This window comes from Phaethon aethereus (assembly GCF_964289735.1).
Source record: "Phaethon aethereus genome assembly, chromosome: 3".
NCBI classification, from domain to species: Eukaryota; Metazoa; Chordata; class Aves; order Phaethontiformes; family Phaethontidae; genus Phaethon; species Phaethon aethereus.
In genome coordinates this window covers 72,355,053-72,363,170 of record NC_138576.1, presented here as the reverse complement: position 1 = coordinate 72,363,170, position 8,118 = coordinate 72,355,053, and positions in this window count along the sequence as shown.

Here is an 8,118-nt window from a genome sequence, read left to right as displayed (position 1 = left end):
ACCAATGTTTAATTCTTCCTGGCAAATTATTCACTGAAATCTTGTCTTGCACTAAAGCAAGGTTTTAGACATGTATGGCTGAATACTGAGATTGTACCATTAGTTGAAATATGAAGAGAAAGATGGATTATTTTGTTCAGGTTGACATATATTTTTGACTCTTATATGTGTATCATGTCAAGCTAACCCCTGGCTTAGTAGAGACTAATTACACTGATGTGAGAGAAGTCCAGGATTTGAAAATAACACAGACAAATGGGGCCTGATTTAAGTCTTATTGTATCCTGTTAAATATTTCATGTTCAAATAAAGGGTAAAGAATTTCCACAAGTAGAGGAGCAGTCCTACTCCTCACTTACAAATAAGCCTGTTGTTCCTAAAAGGGCTGGGTAACTGCCAGCTGCAGGACTCCTGATCCTGAGGGGGCTGGTGCTGTGCTTCTGCAGAGGGAACAAGTCCCCATCTGTCTTCTGGGAGGGACAAAGATTCATCTGCCTTCCAGAACAGCAAAATGCTCAACATCTTACTTCCCAGGCTTTTGGAGACTGGCAGCACGCATCCCTTTGCCGAGCCCAGCATCTCTCAGGAAGCACTGGTATCGGTCTCTGAACTGCAACCTGCCAGACCGATATCATCCCATTTGCAAATATTACTACAAACATTGAGCTTACAAGCGTTCCTTACTGTAAACCACAAGTATTCCTTATTGTAGAGGCAAACTATTTTGCATGTATTTACTGACTGGCTTTCATAATTTTATTTGTAGCGCGCAACATTTTCCCTTCTGGAGAACTATATGTCATTGCTAGAAGAACAACCATTTATAGAGTTTACAGAGCTTTTCACTCCAGACACTATGGGTTCTAGTACACCGAGGACTTGTTGATAAGACTGGAAAACTGCATTTGGCTGGTCACAGGCTACGGACTTAAAACAATAGTCCTCTGGAGAAAGAAAGTTGTGTTATTTCATTCATTAATAATATTCTTTTTCATTTAGAGTCTTATTGAGTGTGGTGAACTTCATTGCCTGCACAAGTGCATTCACAGTGCCCTAGCTCTAGAACAGGTGATGCCACCTATTCTAACGTGCCTGCAAAAAGCAGAATTCAAGCCTGCTCCCTTTGCTTATTGAGTTTGGCAGACTGTTTGAAGCCAAAACTGCTTATTCCTTGGGAGTGAAATCATTTTAGGTGAGTAAATTTTTACTCCGGTATCGTAAATGCACATTACATTACAGTAGAACTTTCCACAACATATTATTACTTGTATTACATTATATTCAGTAAACAAGGTAGAAAGGAACGCTTAAATGTACTGTATTTTTTCCTCCTGAAATTTGTACTGGATATCAAAATATTTTTTTATGTCCCCTGGATTAGGAAGATTAAAACCACATTTGTTTTGGTGCATAACCAGTATGGTTGTCGGATACCGAACTACTAGTTTAAGCAATGCCTGAAATGAATGTTTTGCAAGCACTCTGGAAGCTTCAGAATGTGAAATAAAGTTAGATGTTATAATCTCAAGCTCACGTTTTTCCTTAAAGATAAATGTGTTGACTTGCATAAAAGATCCTTTAAAGGGAAGGGTATCATCTTTAATTATACAAGCTGATATAGTTGGAAGTGTGAATGAGGACTTGTTCCTTCCTCTGCTTCTGTGGGGAGACACCCGAAAGCTGAAGATGTTCTATGAAGCCAGAGTAGGAATTGCCGTATAAGAACGCCTTCCAGGGATTACAAGTGAGAATGTCTCCCAAATAACAGTGCTTACAGATTTGAAATCCACTGGCTTCCGAGTACTTAGACTTCAATCCACAAAGTGCTTGAGCCAATGCTTACTTTTTAAGCAGATGGGCAATCAGTCTATGGTTCATACTTAAATGGACTCATGCACAATTTATGGCATTAGGGCCAAAGCAAATTGCACAGGATTAACCCCCAAATCAAGCTGTGGGATTCAGGAATCATCAGATGTTTGATATGCAAAAGACTATACTTGTTCATTGTTATGGGCTTTTCTAGCCTTTTATTTCAATTTAAAATACTGGAAAGAAGAGATGAATTAAAAAAATATATTACTGCAGATTTCAAAGCATTCACAAGCAATGAATTAATCTTCACAACAGTTTTGCATGTAATACATTTTCACAGCGAGAGGCAGTGGTTAAAAGGGCACTCCCAGAATCACACAGGGAGTGATAGGCAGAGCTTTGATCAAGCTCCAGATGTCTTGACACCTTGTCCTGAAGTGAGCAGAGCTACTTTTCCTCTTCTATTATTGTCCATGTGCACAAAAACAATTGCTCCAGTTCTGATTTCATATAGAAGACAAAACTTGACAGGTCTCTGAGAACAGTTATGTCCCAGCATATTTAGCCAAGTAGCTCATGCTATATTCCTTGACCTTTCCCAACGGAAGAACTGCTGATCGCCTCTTCAGACAGTTACTGATTATCATACTGTAACACACCAAACATGCAGTATCTTTGCCAAATCAATTTTTAAAGTTCACTTGTAATTTACTATGAAGGTTTCGAGTCATCTCAACATCCATTCTTAAGTATAAACTGAAAACTACATTTACGGGAAATATCCTCTCAGAGGTGAAATGACACATGCCAGATCCCTGACCTATAGGCACTTGATAAAATTAGGTGATGTCTATGATGCAGAACAGCTTCTGGAAAAAAAAAGAAATAAAATACTAATTGCAAATTTACCTCTGCCAAGTTCAGAGCACATTAAGGAAAACAGCGTTGGTATAACTTTACAAAGCAGAGAACAGAATTCTAGAAACCAGCCTTATAAAGTGTTTTAAAATACCTGTATCTTCTTTTGGGTCTCTTAATAAAAGTGAGTTTTCAAAGGGGTTGAGTGTTTGGAGTTTCTGTATGACTTTGTGAGGAATTATTCCTCTACCTTTTTGAATGCTGAAAAGGATGGCAAGACCCTAATCTCTTTTTCAGTGGAATATTAATAGTGATTATAATTGCCTCGGTATTTTTCATCTAGCTGGGCTAGAGAGTTTTGGGAAAACTACTGCAACAGTCAACAGGTGAACTGCTGCTGCTGTCAGCTCTTTTTGAAGTGCAGAGGGCAACACAGAGGAGGCTTTTCCAGCTTTATTTTCTGCCTCACACTGTAGCAGCAGCACCAGTGACTCCACTGAGGATCTCTGGCCTTGCTGTGCTAGGAGGGGCTGTGTGTTATTCTGCGCTTTTGCCCTCAAACCGTTTGCAGCCTGAGGAAACGACTCCAGAAAGAAGTTTGGTTTGCGTGCCTCATTTCTGCTTTTAACTTCTATGGAAGCTTTTGGCTCCCACCAGATTTCTGATGACACTACTGCGTGTCGGTGGTGGTGTCTGATGGGCATGGACTGGATCACGAACCTATTTCAGGAAACATGTTTCCTGTCTGCTTTCCCAGTGACATTCTACATCAGAAACATGTTTTCATCTATTTAGCACCAGAATCAAGTGATTGTGTGCTGAGGGCTGTGAAGGAGGAGTTGCACTATTTCAGAACAAGGAGTTCTTTTAACTAAGAGTAGCTTAATCATGAAAGGGATTACGCACAGTGATGGGACTGAGATAGCAGGAAATTGGATTTGCTGATTTAGGACATAACTGTCTGATATGCCTATGACTAGGGACAGTATGGAAATGCACTGGAATGCAAAATTATCCCTGTCTAGTTCAGGGCGGACCTGCCTCCATATCGATCCACTTTATTTTATGGCAGCACATTGATGACTACACAGGAAAGGTGATGCTACTCTCTTGTTCCAACTTGACAAGAGCACAAATCACATCTGGCAGTAATATGTATTTCTTTGGACATGTATGGAGAGATTGCTGATGATTAGCTGTGCACTGAAATGGGGTGAGTCTTCAGCCTCCAGACTGAAGACTAGTCTAGGGCTTGAGTTGAAGCACACTGGAGAGGCAAGGAGGAGACCCATTCTCTGCCCATGCTCTGTTCCTGTGCTATATATCCTGGTCATCTTTTAAAGTTATTTTTGTAGGATGGAATAATTCCCTTTAAACTTTTTCTAGAGGGATTGTAGAATTTTTTTTCTCATTTTGTGCTTGTCTATTTAGTTCAATAGTAAGTTCCATGTCTTTCTCTCTCTGTGGATAAGTACGATGATAAAAATGATAAAAAGAGAGGTCTTCACTCTATCCCATTCTTTTGTTGTTCTGCCAAGTAACAGAGAAGATGACTTTGTTATCCAGAGAATCACTTTGAGGAATTGATTGGGTTGCGTGTGTGATAACTCTCCAGCACTAGTTTGCCAGCATCAAAGCACTGATTTTTTTTGTTTGTTTTTTTTCTGTAATCCCTTGGGCAGATGTCATGGAAAGATACAGACACCTTTTTGTCAGTACTAAATGACAGATGCCAGTTAGTAAAACCTTGAATTGCCTTGCAAAATTCTTATAACTCTACAATGCAATAATTCATGATGCAGATATTTTTGAACATTTTGGGTAACATCAAACTGACTCCTGTGAAAATCCCTACATGCTCAAAAACATATTTTTGGGTGCTTGTACATACACTAAATAAAATCTTTCAAAGCATCTAAATGCTTCTAGGCATTGAATCACATCTGAAAAGGAAATTGAACATTAAATATGTTCCCACATCATGTAACCATGTTTGAAATGTATTAGCTTAAAAAAAATCACTCTCTCTGAGACACCAAAGTTAAGCGTTGGCAGATTTTCATTTCTTCCATCAACCCAGGGAACCTGCTCTAGGCCAGAGATATCCCCAGTAAAACCAAAAAATATAGAGGAGAGAAACAGGTACTGAGAAAGCTCAGTGTAGGTTAAGACAGGCTTCAACTAATCCAAATAAACTGGAGAACGGCAGATTTATCATGACTTTGCAAAGTGAAGTGTGACTGTGTTTAATGTCCTGAAAGTGGTCCTGAAAGATGCCTGAAAGGGTGTCTCCCGATTCAGTCACCCCTAATCCATCACAAAGCGTATGCATCTTCATGCCTTCTCACAGACATTTTGTGGGTGCTGAAGGTTAGATACCATCATGTACATTTAAAGGTACTTACTCAGTTCATGGGGGTATTAATAGGTGTTCCTACTTCTTTCAAGGCACCTGAACAGCTAGGTGATTTAAAAGCTGCTTCCAGTGGTGGGTATTACAAAGACTTAAAAACAGACCAAGAACATTTCAGACAATCTTGTTGAGCTTGACACTGTACTCAAAATCTGAGTCACTAGTGATCAAAATCTTTGAAGGCTAACTGTTCATTTAGCAGTACCGCAGAACAGTGGATCAAAAGAAAGAAATATACCGTATTATTTATTGCTGTTCTTTACGGGTAGATTTGCAAATGGGGTGTGATAGACACGCAGCTGAGGGAATTGCTACACAAGCCCAACCCAACAAAACAGATTGTTCACACTCAACCCTTAACACTCCAAATGCTCTGGCTGACCACTGATGATTTAATCTATATTGCTCTATTATTGACTGCAGTGAGATTACTTGTATATTTAATAACACGGATGAATCAGAATATAATTCCAAAAATCACATCATTCTAGTTTCAGAACTAGTTTAAGCCTAATTTAAGAACAAAATTTGCGTCTGCCAAGTGATTTCTGTTTGTTGAAATTTTCCCCTCTGTGAAAACAGATGACTATTCTGCTCATCAAACCTGTCCAGTCACTTTTTGAGAATGTAAAATGTTCTGTGAGGATGTAAGGGTGATCCTTATGTCCTTATGCAGACACATGAGGGGCTGACAATAGAAGTCATGGTGAATCAGTGCTTGGCCATTCCCTTCTATTATTTGATGTGAGAGCAGGGTTAGGAACTCCTGAATCACATCTTTGTGTGAGTCTTGGCACTTCTGTTGTTTGACAGAGGTGGTTTTTGCATCATCTCATCTCTCTGGATGATGTGCCTATGAAGTAGGATGACAGCAAGAAAGATGAAAAATAAGTTTTTCCAGAGACTCGCTCTGCTGAAGATCACTTCTGGGCACTGTTTGGGGGGACATTTTAGAGGAAGGTTTGGAAAGCAAAGATGAGCAAAGACAATTCCAGCATCAGATAGCCAGTCCCTCCTCTGGCTGTTGAGGCCAACATTACAGCAACCCTGCTTGTAATCAGGGCTGTCTGAAGACAAACTGTCCCCAGCAGGACAACTTCTTAGAGACTTGCCTCTAAACAGCATGAGGAATTTACAAAACGTGTTATATTCTGATAGATCCTGAGAGATCTCGCTTTGAGTTCAGCTTCAGCTGGAGCTGTCTGGAAGACAAGGCAGAAAAGAGCCTGGAATTGTTTTAGTGACTCCTGCTGATGGCTTAATTTCATATTCTTAAGTTTATACATGACGTGCATGGCTGAGTGGCCTTGTAACCTTTCATTATTAGGACACTTTTATTTGGGTATGTTTTACTGTGTGCACAAACTCTGCAAGCAGGATTGTATGCAACCTTCTGAGTACACACAGTTATTTACTGGGTAGTGTACATAGTAGGTAGCTAAGAGTAAAATATGACTACACTGAATATTAATAAGCTCTTCAGCTTCCAGGATGACAATCAGTAAGTTTTTCCTAGCTGGACAGTTGTCAGTCAAGTTGGGAGATACAGCTCTTGCTGCTACTTGGCAGAGGCTGATCCTTGACTTTGCTCAATCACAGACACCTGAGCCACAAGTTGTGCTGAGGATGAGCTTTCCGAGCCATAAAACTCTGGATGGAGCATGGTGCATAAGGGAATAGAGGCTACGACAGGGCTATGGATTCAGCTTCTGTTTATGCAAAAAAAGTATAACTATACTATTCAACATATTTGTTCCAAGATCTGAGAGAAGCATGAACCTCTTGAGCCAACTGTTGTGTTACCCCTTCACTCTGAAGGCCTTGGAACCCAGTGTTCAAAATCACAAAACTCACTGAGTCATGTCAATAGACAAAGAAGTCCCCTTTGGATATGAACTTCTAATCATTCTGGAAAACTCTGTGTGGAAATCCTCCCACCTGAGCTGACACCACTAAAAGCAACCAGAGAGCATCTCTCAGAACAAGAGCAAGGAAGAATACCTGTGACAAATGAACTTTGGTGCTCTTTCCACATCCAGTGTTGTGTGACAATTTTCTATTTTGATATCGTGTGATTCCACATCTGTGGAATGTTTTTCTATTAAACCGGAAAATGTCTCAGGTAAGACAAAAAATTATTGGTGACTTGGAGAGATGGAATTGTTCTTAAAGCTTGTACAAAATAATTATCTACTACCATGAAATAATAATAAAAAATCCTCTAGTTACCTGCTGAAAAAGAGTTCTACAGTTACTTTTACTGTGCAGCTATCGATGTAACTGCATGATTGACACAGAGTCACCAGGACCAAGATTCAAATCTAGATCAATAATTTATAAATTCATGCTTTGTTACAATTTGAGCAGAAAGTTTAGCAAATTTTAAGGTGCTAAGGTCCATGGCTTAGGTTCAACAGTTAGCAACATTTTAGTATTAACATTTAATAGAAACGAAAACACTGCATAAGTTGTTTTAGCAATGGTGCTGAATGTTTCTCTTGTTTCTGCAGAAAGCACTTTCACTCATCTGTCAAATTAAAAAACCCAAACAAATTGCAGAATATAATTATACATATACATGACGACAGCACATATGATGGCTATCAAACATGCTGCTGTGCCTATTAATGTCTTTTACCTTTGTGACGATCTTCGCCTGACAAAATCCCTTAGAATCCTACTAGTATTGGATCTATTTATGTGTAGTTAATAAAATGGAATGTATTGACTGTGGTGCTATGTTCACTGGAATTTTCTTGAAGCTTCATGTAGGACAAAAAGGATAACGAGCCATTGATGTACTGGCCAAGACGCCAATTAAACAAGATGTGGGAGTTTATTGTTCGTTCTGGTGACCTGCGGAGTTGAACTAAATGATAAACCAGGTTGGAACTGTATCTCTCTTGTCCATGAACATTACAAAAATTCTTCCATAAGTAATATTGAAAACAGTTGAGTACAAATTGCATTTTTTATTAGGGATGGTAAACTAACAGATTGATACTTTCTTCTATATGGCTTCTTCATGGAAA